Source organism: Priapulus caudatus, unplaced genomic scaffold (genome assembly GCF_000485595.1).
Source record: "Priapulus caudatus unplaced genomic scaffold, Priapulus_caudatus-5.0.1 Scaffold548, whole genome shotgun sequence".
NCBI classification, from domain to species: domain Eukaryota; kingdom Metazoa; phylum Priapulida; class Priapulimorpha; order Priapulimorphida; family Priapulidae; genus Priapulus; species Priapulus caudatus.
In genome coordinates, this window is record NW_014577609.1 from 32,865 (window position 1) to 47,250 (window position 14,386).

The 14,386-nt window shown below is 46.8% G+C and overlaps 1 pseudogene; it reads left to right on the top strand.

The window, feature by feature from the left end:
- Nucleotides 1–14,008, top strand: LOC106811527 (annotated as a pseudogene).
- The last annotated feature ends 378 nt before the right edge of the window (nucleotides 14,009–14,386 follow it).

A 14,386-nucleotide genomic window follows, 5' to 3' on the forward strand; every position in this document is an offset into this window, starting at 1 on the left:
ATGAAGCTCTTTGGGAGGTTGATCGTAGTGCGCATGTCAGAAGGCGACAATATAAAGCCCAGGAATGCGGCAATCGCGCTGGAGACGCTGTCCGATTTCACTGTGAGTATTTAGTATAGATGAGTGTGGTAACACGCAAGCATGAAAAAATTGGTTGGCATCAGTCTATATACTATATAATACTTAACATAACCATAATCATAGTAAATATATACTATAAATGTTATGCTCAATAATAATAATTATTATCATTAATATGTTTAAATATTATTCAACTTATAAATTAACTTTATTTATTAACTTATTTAATAATTATAACAATTATAATGAATGTTATTAGGATCAGTAATCTATGTATGTCCTGCAAGGCAGCATGTCAGTATTAAAATTAATATAGGATGAGCTTTCTTAGCTCTAATAACACATGAAGTACGTCTCGAGATTTTAGGAAAAAATGCAGATCGTATTCAAACGTAGAACGAGGCAGAGTACGACTCGTAGAGCTAACCACGGTGATACAGTCTGTGTGTTATCCATGTTGCAGGTTCCGCGCTGTGGTTCTGAGTGTGTGCGAGTGTGTGTGTATTCGGCCGCGCGTCAGTGAACCGCCCATTCACGACATCAGGTGCCCGTCAGTGTCCCCGTCTTCCTGCCCCTCAACCTCATCTTCCCGTTCATATCCCCAACTTCCCGTTTGTAACACAGATACTCGATAAATAGCGCCACCCTTCCGTCCTTATTTCTTGCTTTCCTATTCGTATACCTACTTTATGTTTAGTAACCCCACTCCCCGGATCATAAACGCATCATCACGCCATTTTACTCAATCTCCTATTAGCATCACGACGTACCTTTCGCAACCACACTTTTCAGTACAAACCCTCATCCGCCTGTTCTTAAACCCACTCTCTCGTCTGTAGACACATCCTCCTATTCATAAGACAACTCTTTCGTCATTAACCCAACCCCGTTCCTAAAACGACCCTTTTGTGGGTAACCGCTCCCTTCATAGCGTATCCCGCCCTTTCGAGGTAACCCCACCCTGCTGTTCCTAAACCCACACTTTCCTCAGTAGCGCCACCCGCCCGTCCGCACGCACACCCTCGGTAACCACCCAGCCCTCGCCATGCTGAAGGAAGCGCTGCCGCTGCCGTGGGGTGCCAAGGAGCTGCTGCAGCAGGACCCATGGCAGTTCCTGAAGCCGACCGATCAGATGCGCATCGAGCAGTCGAACATTCCGTTCGACGCGAAGAAGATGTGCTGGGTGCCGAATAAGAAAGATGGCTTTCTCATCGGAGAGAAGGTGAAATCGGAAGACGGCAAAACGACGGTTACCGTCAACGGAGAGGTTAGTTGGAATCAACGAAGAAAGAAATACAATCCAATAAAGATACGGCGATATATTTATATTGTTTACAAGATTATTTTACATATTATTATTTTTTTATTTATTTATATTATTTTACAAAATATTTACAACGCCACAATAAGCTACATTTCTAATGAGACGTGATAATCGATAATTCAAATGTGGCAAAATAACGCAAATATACATTAACAGATAGATACAGTGTTAACCGCATATTTATCTTGAGTTTTTCGATTTTGCGATGTGCAGGAGATCGTATTTAAAGAGGACGACGTACAACAAGTCAACCCTCCGAAGTTTGAGAAGACCGATGACATGGCCAACCTGACGTACCTGAACGAGGGTTCTGTGCTGCACAACCTGAGACAGCGCTATCACGCCTGGATGATCTACGTGAGTCCGCCTCTCTATAACCTCTATAACTGCCGTACAGTCATCACGTCCGCAATCACATCGATGCAGCCGAGCGTTTAACATGAGCTATACCTTGATGTATGCATTTCGTACACTTGCAGACTTATTCGGGATTGTTCTGCGTGGTGATCAACCCTTACAAGAGACTGCCGATCTATAACAGAGAGGTCGTGGAAGCTTACAAGGGCAGGAGAAGGCCCGAGATGCCACCTCATCTGTTCTCCATCGCTGACAACGCTTACACGGAAATGCTGATGAGTATGTAGACAATCAAACGAGATACCATATATCAAGAGCTATTAATACATTATTATATGGTATTATTAGCTCAGGTAAATTAGCTCTTGAATATATATGTAAATGTATTGCGTAACGCGCATGTTAAAAAAATATTTCTAAATTATCTAAACATCTAACATGTAGCCCTTGCAGTGTAAAGCTCGTCTAAAACAGGCAGAATACATTTAATGCGTCGAAATCGATCTTTCTACGTATGCGCACGTGCGTACGTGCAAACGCAAGTGTGCGTGTGTGTGCGCGCGCGCGCGTGTGTGTGTGTTTGTTTGTGTGTGTGTGTGTGTGTGTGTGTGTGTGTGTGTGTGTGTGTGTGTGTGTGTGCGTATTCGTGTGCAGGCGCGTGTGCGTGTGCGTGCACGTGCGCGTATTCGAGTGCGTGCACGTATGCGTGCGATTCACGCTTACCTCTCTTACTACGACAGACCGCGAGGATCAGTCTATGCTGATCACGGGCGAATCTGGTGCCGGAAAAACCGAGAACACCAAGAAGGTTATCCAGTATTTCGCTAACATTGCCGCCAGCACGACCGGAGGATCGCAGCAGACGTTTGGCTCTAAAGGGGTAATGATTAAACAACGATTAGCCTGCTACTGGAGCATGATTTGAATTAACCTTATAATTTCAAGTGTCTATACGGACTACACGGACTACTAACTTGTCTACACAAACAAGTGTCTATGCAATTTTACACAAAGCATTTGATGATTGCGTAGTTTTCATTCCGATGAATCCGGAAAAATGTTTGCCGTTAGGAATTATCCTGTTCTTGTGTTTGTCGCTTGCTTACAGGGAACGCTGGAGGATCAGATTGTGCAGGCCAACCCTGTACTGGAGAGCTTTGGAAACGCCAAGACCGTCCGAAATGACAACTCCTCTCGTTTCGTAAGCATACCGACGTATTGATCAGTAGTCAACTTCCCCATTGTCGACCGATTTTAATATTGTCCACGTCAACGGGCTATGAGGGCTATGTGGAAAGAGAACGCAAGATACCCAGAAACGAAATCGTATTTAGCAAAGAAACTGCTTCGGTTTGCACGGCCTCCGCTCTATGTTCTCGTGATCATGATCCTTTATCTTCTTAACCGACAGGGTAAATTCATCCGAATCCACTTCGGGCCGTCTGGCAAACTTGCGGGAGCCGACATAGAGAATTGTAAGTGAGAACGCGCTACTCTAGAGGTTGTTCATAGGTATCATTTCCAAAAACTTGGGGGAAAGTCAGTTTGGGGTTTCTCAGTCGTAAAGTTTGCATGGCAACACACACGACTGAGGTTTCACGCATTAAGAACTTCATCCATAATCTAACACCGCACGGAAATATTTAAGAGGAATACGAAGCACGTATTGCCTATATATGTATAAATAAAACATTGTAATATAAGCGGCGTCTATACTATAGACTAAAACCCGCGTTTAAGTAAAACGCGCGTTTTCGGTGGTGCAGTGTCTACACTATAGACTAAAACCCGGGTTTTTAAAACCCGCGTTTTAGTAAAACGCGCGTTTTCGGTGGTGCAGCGTCTTACACTGTCAAAAACCCACCTTCCGTGAATGCCGGGTTTTAAGTATTTCGGTTGTATCAAGCATATCCCCGGTATGGTTGCGCCACCTGTAGCCGAGTCTGGCGTGCAGCTAAAACGCGTCTTCTGTCATGTTCTGTCTACACTACGGCGCTCGACTAAAACGCGGGTTTTAGCAGAGCAAAACCCGGCAATATTGCCGGGTCTGTAAAACCCGCGTTTTTACAAAACCCACCTCTAAACCCCGCGTTTTAGCAACAGTGTAGATGCGGTAAACCCGGGTTTTAGCAACAGTGTAGATGCGGTAAACCTGGGTTTTAGCAACAGTGTAGATGCGGTAAACCCGGGTTTTAGCATAGTGTAGACGCCGCTTAAGACATTCGTTGTAAGCATAGCGGAAACGACTCTTGCCGCCATGTGCGCCCCCTAACGATGGCCAATTTAGACTGGAATAATGACCAGTAAATTAAAATTCGCTTCAATTCTTTTCCCGATTTCAGATTTGTTGGAGAAATCGCGCGTCATCGCCCAGCAGCCAATGGAGCGCAGCTACCACATCTTCTACCAGATCATGAGCGGCGGCCTGGATACCCTGAAGGGTAATTTAGTGCAGAGCTCTTTACTGCCCCCCTAATTTTTTTCTCTCTCTCCCTCCCCCTCTCTCTCTCTTTGTTTGTCTCTTTCTCTCTCTCGCTCTCTTTCTCAACTCTCAGTCTCTCTCCCTCATCTTTCCCTTCTCTCTCACTACAGCATATTTTCTCACTCCCAACTACGATAGCAGTCGACAAACAGATAGTAAGATCGCCGACGCGCAGTATCTCCTTCATCGTTATATACAATAAAGCACAAACGTGGCACCATCTAAATTATTACTTTGGAAAGCACCATCAAAATCTCGTGTAAATTCGACGGTTCAATTTTTGTTTCCTTTCACCAGATAAGCTTCTCCTAAGCGAACCGATAGAGACGTATCACTTCATCGCGCAAGGCAAGACGTACATCGAAGGCGTGGACGATGCCGAGGAGATGAGAGACACGGACGTAAGCTGCAGCTGCTTTGTTTAAGATTTGTAATTACACTTACAGCAACGCAAGTTTTGAATTACCGGCTCCTATTCCCTGCTGCCATCTGATGACAAACTCAAACAATTGCTTTCCACACGAGGAAAATGAGACCAGTTGCCGAAACGGTTACTAACGGATTAAACGGAATTGAATGGGTGTACCATATGATGTGTTCTTATACAATTACAGCGATTACAAGATAAACTGAGGCAGTACTTTGTACTATTTAAGCCTTGGACATTGACTGGAGATGTTAATGGCGTATAAAATTAAATATAATCAACGAATTGATATCAATGATATCCTACTTCACTTATAACGTACAGAAAATAGCCCGGGAACGCGTAGGTCTATTATAAGATACTGTGTAACAATAACTGTCGTGTTATGTAATCTGTCAACAGAAAGCGTTCGACATTCTCGGCTTCTTAGATCAAGAGAAGGAAAACATCTATAAGCTGGTAGCCGGCGTGATGCACCTGGGCACGATGACGTTCAAGCAGAGGCCGCGTGAGGAGCAAGCGGAAGCTGATGGCACTCAGGCGGGAGAGAAGGTTGCCCATCTGTTCGGCCTCAACGATGCCGAGCTCTACAAGGGATTGCTGAAGCCACGCATCAAGGTCGGAAACGAGTTCGTCAACAAGGGTCAGAACAAGGAGCAGGTCCTCTATGCCATCGGAGCACTCGGCAAGGCCATTTACGACAGAAACTTCAGATCGCTAGTCAATAGAGTTAACGAAACTCTCGCGACGAAGGTAAAAAAGCAGTTCTTCATCGGTGTGCTGGACATTGCTGGATTCGAAATCTTCGACTACAACGGTTTCGAGCAGATCTGCATCAACTTCACCAACGAGAAGCTGCAGCAGTTCTTCAACCATCACATGTTCGTGCTGGAACAAGAAGAGTACAAGCGTGAGGGCATCGAATGGACCTTCATTGATTTTGGCCTTGACCTACAAGCCTGTATTGACCTCATCGAGAAACCAATGGGTGTCATGGCTATCCTGGAGGAAGAATCCATGTTCCCCAAAGCGACTGATATGACCTTCCTTGATAAGCTCCAGGATAATCATCTGGGCAAATCTCCCAATTTCGTCAAGCCGAAGCCTCCAAAGGGTGGACAAAAAGAGGCACACTTTGGCATCGGGCACTACGCTGGTACCGTCAACTACAACGTGATGCAGTGGCTAGAGAAGAACAAGGACCCCGTGAATGACACTGTCTGTCAGCTGTTTGCTAGGTCACATTCTAATGCCCTACTCGCCCAGTTGTTCGCCGACAAGATTGCAGAGGAGGTTGACACCGGAGGAAAGGGAAAGCGGAAGAAGGGATCTGGGTTTCTCACTGTCTCCGCCATCTACAGAGTATGTCGCCTCATGCTATTTAACTAGAACACCACATTTAATTATTAGAGAAACGATATGCAAAGTGATAGCGTGTGTGTGTTTTGAATGAAGGTCTTATGATTTCTCTCTCTCTGAGTGAAGGTAAATTTTCGTTATTTTTTTCTCGCCAGGAACAACTCAATAGACTGATGTCGACTCTGAGAGCCACGGCGCCGCACTTCGTGCGCTGCATCATCCCCAACGAGAGTAAGGAGGCGGGCATGCTGGACGCCGCTCTCACCCTGCACCAGCTCACCTGTAACGGCGTGCTGGAGGGCATCCGCATCTGTCGTAAGGGATTCCCCAACAGACTGCTATACGGAGACTTCAAGCAGAGGTAGATAGTAGTCGGTGCGGAGAGTCCATTTTAAACGGGAGACGCAAAACGTTTGAAACAGTTTCAGACACATCAATGTGATTAGCGCATGCGTTAGAAATATAGCTCTTGACATTTCACACGTCGATTTGAAGAATTTTTTTGGGAAGAATGTACATTTTCAAGCAGAAAATGACGATGTAAAAAATTTATTGCAATGCTATACAATGTTGGTACTGCTAAATTCGCTCACTTTATTTTAAAGTACCTTTTTAATTAGTTTTTAATTGTGTTCTGTTTTAAACAGATACCAAATACTTGCGCCCATCGCTGTCCCTGCTGGATTCTCTGATGGCAAGCAGGTTGCTCAGTCGATTCTGAGCGCGCTTGACTGGAACACGGCCGAGTACCGTATGGGTCACACGAAGGTCTTTTTCAAGGCGGGCGCGCTCGGCAGGCTGGAGGAGCTGCGAGAGGAGCGCATCAGGCGCATCGTCACGCTGATGCAGGCGTGGGCGCGCGGCAAGAAGATGCGCGAGCAGTACGAGGTGATGAAGGCGCAGCGTCTCGGCATGATCATCATCCAGCGCAACGTGCGCAAGTACATCCAGTGCCGTAACTGGCCCTGGTGGAAGCTCTACACGAAGGTGAAGCCGCTGCTCTCCATCGCGCGCCAGGAGGACGAGCTGAAAACAAAGGACGTAGAGATCAGCAAGCTGAAGGAGAACCTGGAGAAGGAGAACAAGCTGCGGCTGACGCACGAGGCGGCCATCGCCAAGCTGACGAAGGAGAAGAACGAGCTCTACTCGAAGTGTCAGCTCGAGGTGGAGACGATTGCTGACATCGAGGAGCGAGCGACGCGCCTCATCGACCAGAAGGCTGAGATGGAGCAGCGCATCCGGGAACTTAACAACCGCGTCGTCGACGAGGAGGCGAACGCGAGCAGCGTCGGCGACGCAAGGTATCACGTCATGACGATCTCGTGTATTAGATGATCCGTCGATCAAAATGGCCGCCATCTTAGATTAAGCGGCCACTTTAAGCGTCGGCGACGCGAGGTATCACGACTACGAGTCATGATGATCTCGTGTATCAGATAATCACTCCATCAAAATTGTCACCATCTTAGATTAAGCGCCCATTTTTTATTATAGAAAATCAAAGTGGCTCTTTATCAAAGATTAATCGGTAGATTATGTCCTGTGCCAGGTTGAGTGGTGGAGTTAGTTCCATTAAGTTCAGAAAGGGGATTCAATACAGATTCCTGTGTTTCTTGGCGGACATCATAGATTTTGTAGCCATTTTGAAAGAAAATCGAAGTGGACTTTTATCAAAAATTAATCACTAGGGTAAGCAATGTATTCGTGCCAAGTTTCAAGTGTTTTATTTCATATAGCATATCATAAATTATATAATTTTTATCTCAAACCTTTTATCTCAGAGTGTAGATTTCACACGTTCTCATGCTGGTGTTGCTGGATTCAGGCGAAAGGCGGAGTCTGAATGCGCCGACCTGAGAGCCACCGTAGAGGAGCTGGAACGTCGCCTGAAGAAGACGGAGAGCGAGAAGTCGGCCAAGGAGCATCAGATCAGGCAGTTGAACGAGGAGCTCGGCCGCCAGGAGGAGCTGATTGCGAAAGGCAGCAAGGAGAAGAAAGCCTTGATGGAATCACAAGAGGTAAGTGATCGATATGATCGAGCTGGAGTAACACCGTGTTGTTATATGGCGAACACAGCGCCTGCCATTGGAATGTACGCAGTGACTACGCACAGCTGCAAACTTGCACAAGGAAGCTACGTAAGCTTTCAAGATGAAATATTCCTTTGACATCGAGTTTATAATTCAAGAAAGCACCCGTGAGTATATTACTAAACACAAATTAGTGTTTATAAAAAACATTATAATCACATAATAATAATAATAACTTTAGAGCACGTCGGAGAGCACAGACCTCCGCAAGGCAGCTGAATTCTAGCTCATTGTGAAAAATTGTATTTATTATAATTAATTAATTAAAGTGATTTTTTATAATTAATAATAATTGCATAATTAATTGGATCGGCGATGTACACCAAAAATGTAATTAAATTCTAAGTTACCCCATTCTGGACCTTATCCAAAAATTTAATTAATTAATAATTAGTTTAATTAATTAATTGGATCCGGATCACCACCAAAATGTAATCAATTCTAAATGTTACCCCATTTTCTGAGCCTATCCTAATAATTTAATTATATAGATTAATTAATTAATTTAATTAAATTGGTTATCCGGATCAACACCAAAAATCTCATCAATTCTAATTACCCCACTTCTGCACCTATCCGAAATAATGTAATTAATGAATATAATGAATTTAATTTAATTGATCCGCATCACCACCAAAATCTCATCAAATTCTAAGTTAGCGATTTCTGACCTATCCCTGAAAATTTTATGACAATGCCGTACCATAACTTTTTCAGTTAGGCCTGTACACAAACCACAACGTCACAAAACCAACAAACAGTTAAACACACGCCCGGTGAAAAAAACAATCCTCCTGCCAACTTGGCGGTGATAATTATGTATTGATGTCTATGATGTTATTATTATGTGATTATTATTATTATTATTATTATTAATACCAGCAGACAATCGTATAGTGAACGGTATATCAATTCATAGCGAACCCAAGGTGACCTTCAGAAGGAGGAGGACAAGGTCAACCACTTATCGAAGCTGAAGGCCAAGCTGGAGGGCAAAGTCTCGACGACGATGAGACGTCTACGAGCGGAGAGAAGAAGGCTGAGAGTCGATACGGAGAAGGCGCAAGAGGAAGCAGAGGGAGATCTAAAGATGTCGCAGGAGGCCGTCGAGGAGATGGAGCGCAGGAACAGAGACACGGACGAGAAGCTACACAGACAGGAGAAGGAGAACGCCGGACTAGGAATCAAATGCGAGGATGAGCAGACGCTCGCTCGCTCGCTGCAGAAGAAGATAAAAGAGTTCCAGGTCGTTGCTATACTATTCTATGCTATACTATGCAATGCAATGCTATGCTATGCAAGATATGCAATGTTATGCTATGCTATGCTGTGCGATGCTAGGCTATGCTATGCTATGCTATGTTTGCTGATGTTATGTTATGTTATGTTATGCTATGGCTATGCCTATGCTATGGCTATGCTATGCTATTCTATGCTATGCTAGGCTATGCTATGCTATCGCTATCGTGTATCGCATGAGCATGCTATGCCTATGTTATGCTATGCTATTCTATATGCTTTGACATGTTATGCTTTAAAGTAAAAGTGCCCATTGTCATCGATCACAAATTAAACTTTTTGTATGTGATGTCTAACAGGCGCGCATTGAAGAGTGTGAGGATAGGAGTTGCGAAGCAGAGAGAGGCGGCTCGCTCCAAGGTGGAGAAACAACGTGCTGACCTCAAGTATGACGAACTAGAGGAGTTGTCGACGGCGACATGGAGGAAGCCGTGCCGGCAACCAGTCGCGCAGTACGAAGCAAACACCACGAACCTACCTGCGTTGACCTATATCCTGACCTGACTTGTACAGAGAGCCGGCAGCCCCGAATAACAATTATTATAACAAGCAAAATTTAAGTTATTTGGGCTGCGCGATTTCTATGGACTGTCCGCGCCCCGCTGACGCTCAGCGCTTGCATTGAGGATCTCGTTTAATTTCCCGCCCTACGCCAGCTGATGTATTCCCAGGTCGAATTTGAACAGGGATACAGCGAGTAAGCCGAGTTATGCGAAGCTAGGAGTGAGACTTGGAAGAGCAAAGCTCTACAGCACGACACGTAGTCAATGCTACGTAAGAAGCAGAACGACGTCGTGGCTGAGATGGGCGAACAGATCGAGCAAATGAACAAGATGAAGGCCAAGTATGTGACGCGGCTTAAACGCCGCAGATTGCAATACATTACCACATCCAGGCACATACGACAATATATAGCATTAAGATATGATTTACGAAAGTTACAGGAAACGTTTAACGTAAAAACGTAAAAGTATTTGATAGTAATCAGGGGAATTGCTCAATGCCGACTAATAGATGTTAGATGACATGAAATCTATATTATGTGTTGTATATTTGAAGGAATGACAAGGAAAAAGCACAACTCAACATTGATTTAGATGATGCAAGGAACAATGTTCAAGCACTCAGAAAAGTCAAGGTATATAGTTACTGTAGTTATATATGCAGAAATAATTACTTCCGATACAGAAACCTACAAGTTCCTGCATGGGTTTGTTGTTGCCAGCATGTTCGGAGATGCATGAGCATTAGATGAATCTATAGTCAGTCATTCAGTGATGATGACCATAACCTTGCCCATATTAACAGGAACAGAACGACAAGCTTGTCAAGTCGCTAGAGATCCAGCTATCTGAGGCTAACTCGCGCCTTGACGAGTCTTCCCGCACCATAAACGGTCTGACAGGCCAGCAGAGCCGCCTCGCTAACGAGACTAACGACCTCCAGCGGCAGATCGAGGAGGCTGAATCCCAGATCAATCAGCTCAACCGTCTACAGACGCAGCTGACCCATCAGCTGGAAGAGGCAAGAAATCAAGCGGATGAGGAATCCAAGGTCAGTAGCCACGTGGACTGTGGCCTACAGCAAGGGAGATCACTTTAATATAAACTATAGTTAAAAATATCATCTGTTAAATAATCTCCTCTGTTTCGTGATTTCATCTATGTAATCTATTCCATAATTTCATGTATTTCATCTGTATACCATTTCATCTAAAGTTTATAAAGTTTTTCTGAGCGCTCCTTACTCTAGGATGTAACCATAAATGTATACAGTTGAAATGAGCAATACAAGACATTACAGCAGGCATACCAATTACTACTTACACTTGCAAGGCAAGAGTTGACAAGAACATCCGTACAACTTGCAAGGCAAGAGTTGACAAGAACATCCGTACAACTTGCCACACAACCTAGTAATACACTTACCACGCAACAGTTGACATTAACCTGCGTCTAACTCGCCACGCAACCTTTTAATTATACTTGCCACGCAACAGTTGACATCCATATGCCATGAGTATCCGTGTAACTTGCCACACCACCAGGCTAGGTCAGCGCTGCAGGCTCAGCTGCACAACACGCAGCACGACACCGAGCAGCTGCGGGAGCAACTCGCTGAAGAGATCGACCACAAGTACCACACCGAACGCCATCTTGCGAAAGTCAGCAGCGACTACCAGACTCTGCGGGCACGCGTCGAGGCGGAGGGTCTGGGCGGGGCTGGATCAGAGATCGACGAGATCAAGTGCGTTTTCATAGTTGCGCGCGTGCATGAGCCATGCGTAAGTTATGTGTGTAGGTGTCGCGTTAAAAAAGTACATGTCCTCTACTGCTCATCTTTGGTCGCAGGGTAATATTGCGTTGCCCGTGAATCGAATAGAATCGATTCTGATTATTTTCGTCGTTTTTCTTCGTAGACGCAAAACTGATGGCCAAGCTTGTCGCGAGCCAAGATCACAACGAGTCGCTGCAGGCAAAGATTAATCAGCTGAGAAGAGCAAGACTCGTCGTCGAACGAACGACCTTGGATGACATGGGCGGCTTGGGTAGACGCAGCGACCGCGAATGCCAATGCTGCGCGAGAAGAAGCGACAACGCCAACTTCAACAAGAGCGCTCGGGGAGTGGAAGCAGAAAGCGATGATATCTCGGCCGAGTTGAGGGTTCCAGCGTTGAATGCCGCAGTCTATCGAGCGAGCATCAAGCGAAGCGTCGTCGGATCGAGCGGAGGACTCGATGAATCGCTTTAAAGCGGAGGCTGAGAAATCTGCACCGACTGAGCTTAGGAACCTTACCGATCAGCTCTGCGGAAGCGGCAAGAATGTTTCACGAGATGGACAAGGCCGCCAGAAGGCCTGGAGCAGGAGAAGGGAGGAGCTGCCAGTCGGCGCTGGAGGGAGGCTCGAGGGCGGCGCTCGAGACGGAGAGCGAAGGTTCGTGCCGCGCAAGCTGGAGCTGCAGCAGATGCGCCAGGAGTCGACCGACGTCTCAAAACGAGAGACGACGAGTTTGAGACGACGCGTCCGCAACGCCCTAGCGCGCCGTCGATCCCTGCATGCGCGACCTCGAGGCGAGTCTCGCGGCAAGCTGAGGCGCTGCGCTATGCGCAAGAAGCTCTGAGCGCACGACATGCAACGAGCTGGAAGTGTCGCTAGATGGCGCCTAACCGTCAGAACGCCGACGCCGCAGAAGAATGCTGAAGAAGCTCAGGCGGAACGTCGTCGACCTAGGCGGACAGGTGACAGAGAGCAGCGGCGTCCAAGCGACGAGCTGCGAGAGGGCATCTGGAGTCCAGCGAGCGCCGCTGCAACGCGCATCAGCGCCCCGAGCGGAGAAACGCGCACGCGCTAAGCAAGCCGCCCACCGCCGCGCCGTGGAGGGAAGACTCAACGACGCCCAACGACCCGTAACGAGATCTGCAAGCCAGGGTACTTCCGTTGAGCGGCTGTGAAGAGGAAGCGAGGAGACATAACGACGATGCAGGCAGACCTCGACTAGACCTCAACGAGATTAAGTCCGCCGACGACTGAAGGCGAATGGCGTGGCTAACGCGACGCGCTCTCGCTGAGTACTGGCAGGAGCAGGAGCACTTGCGCACCCACGACAGTGCTGCAAGTCGCAGGAAGCTGCAGCCAAGGACCGTCTGTGCGTCTGCTACGAGGCCGCAAGGAACGTACTGAAGGGAGGCAAGAAGCTGATCGCTAAGCTGGAGCAGCGCGTGCGCGAGCTGGAGAGCGAGCTGGATGCTGAGCGGCGCCGCCTTGGTGAAGCCCAGAAGAACTTCCGCAAGGTCGACCGGCAGGTGAGAGAGATGCAAGCGCAGATCGAAGAAGATAAAAAGTACCAGCAACACCTCGTCGACATGATCGAGAAATTTAACGGAAAAGCGAAGCTGTACAAGCGGCAGATTGAGGAGGCCGAGGAGGTAGCCAACATAAACCTGGCCAAGTACCGCAAGGCGCAGGCTGAGCTGGAGGAGGCTGAGACGCGGGCGGAGGATGCTGAGAGCGGACTAACGAAGCTTCGCGCTCAGGTTCGCAGCAGCGGCGTCCGCCTGTCAGCGACTAGCTCCACCGTGAGTAACACACAGCAGCTTTGTCTGGCTGCGCGTGACCGTTAACTACGTAATAGATAAAAAAAATAAAAAATATTAATATAAATTTGTAATCTTAAGCAGGCGTATTTGATACGATGTTTTCCCTTCGATCGCTAGCGATTTCAATGCAATTATTATCCTTTTGCGATTACTTTTCTATTCTGACTGTATCTCACGATATCTCCTCGATTACGCACGATTATTATATACGACTATACGATCTCTCTGTCGTATCTGCTAAAATGTCAGCTGCGAGTTAAATGACGTGTACGAGCAGGGTTTTAAAATTCACAAACGTGATGCTTTTTTTCTCGTTTCGCAGAGTCGTACCGTCGTGCGAGCCGTACGACCAAGCATCGTAAGAGGAATGACCCACTGACGGCTCTGCCCTGACGGCTCCGCACTGACGGCTCTGCACTGACGGCTCGGCACTGACGGCTCTGCACTGACGGCTCGGCACTGACGGCTCTGCACTGACGGCTCTGCACTGACGGCTCGGCACTGACGGCTCTGCACTGACGGCTCGGCACTGACGGCTCGGCACTGACCCGGACTTGAAACGAACCACGTAGACTGTGCAACGAGAATCAGCGGCATCGTAGCTTCCCTAACTCGACCCACAGTACACTGCACGCAGTGTGATGATTTGTCGTAATCACAGCACACTGGAGTGTAACACACAGTGACTTAATCTAACATTTTAGTTGATTAGTATTAAGTGCCGCACCCAGCTTTTGCTCGTATGTTACGTATATACGGGATCATGTTGTAACACGATTACTTTAAAAATTCATAGAGACGGTGAATAACAGCAGTGGCAATTCTCTCTTTTGCTCCATCTCTCTCTCTCTCTCTCTCTCTCTCTCTCTC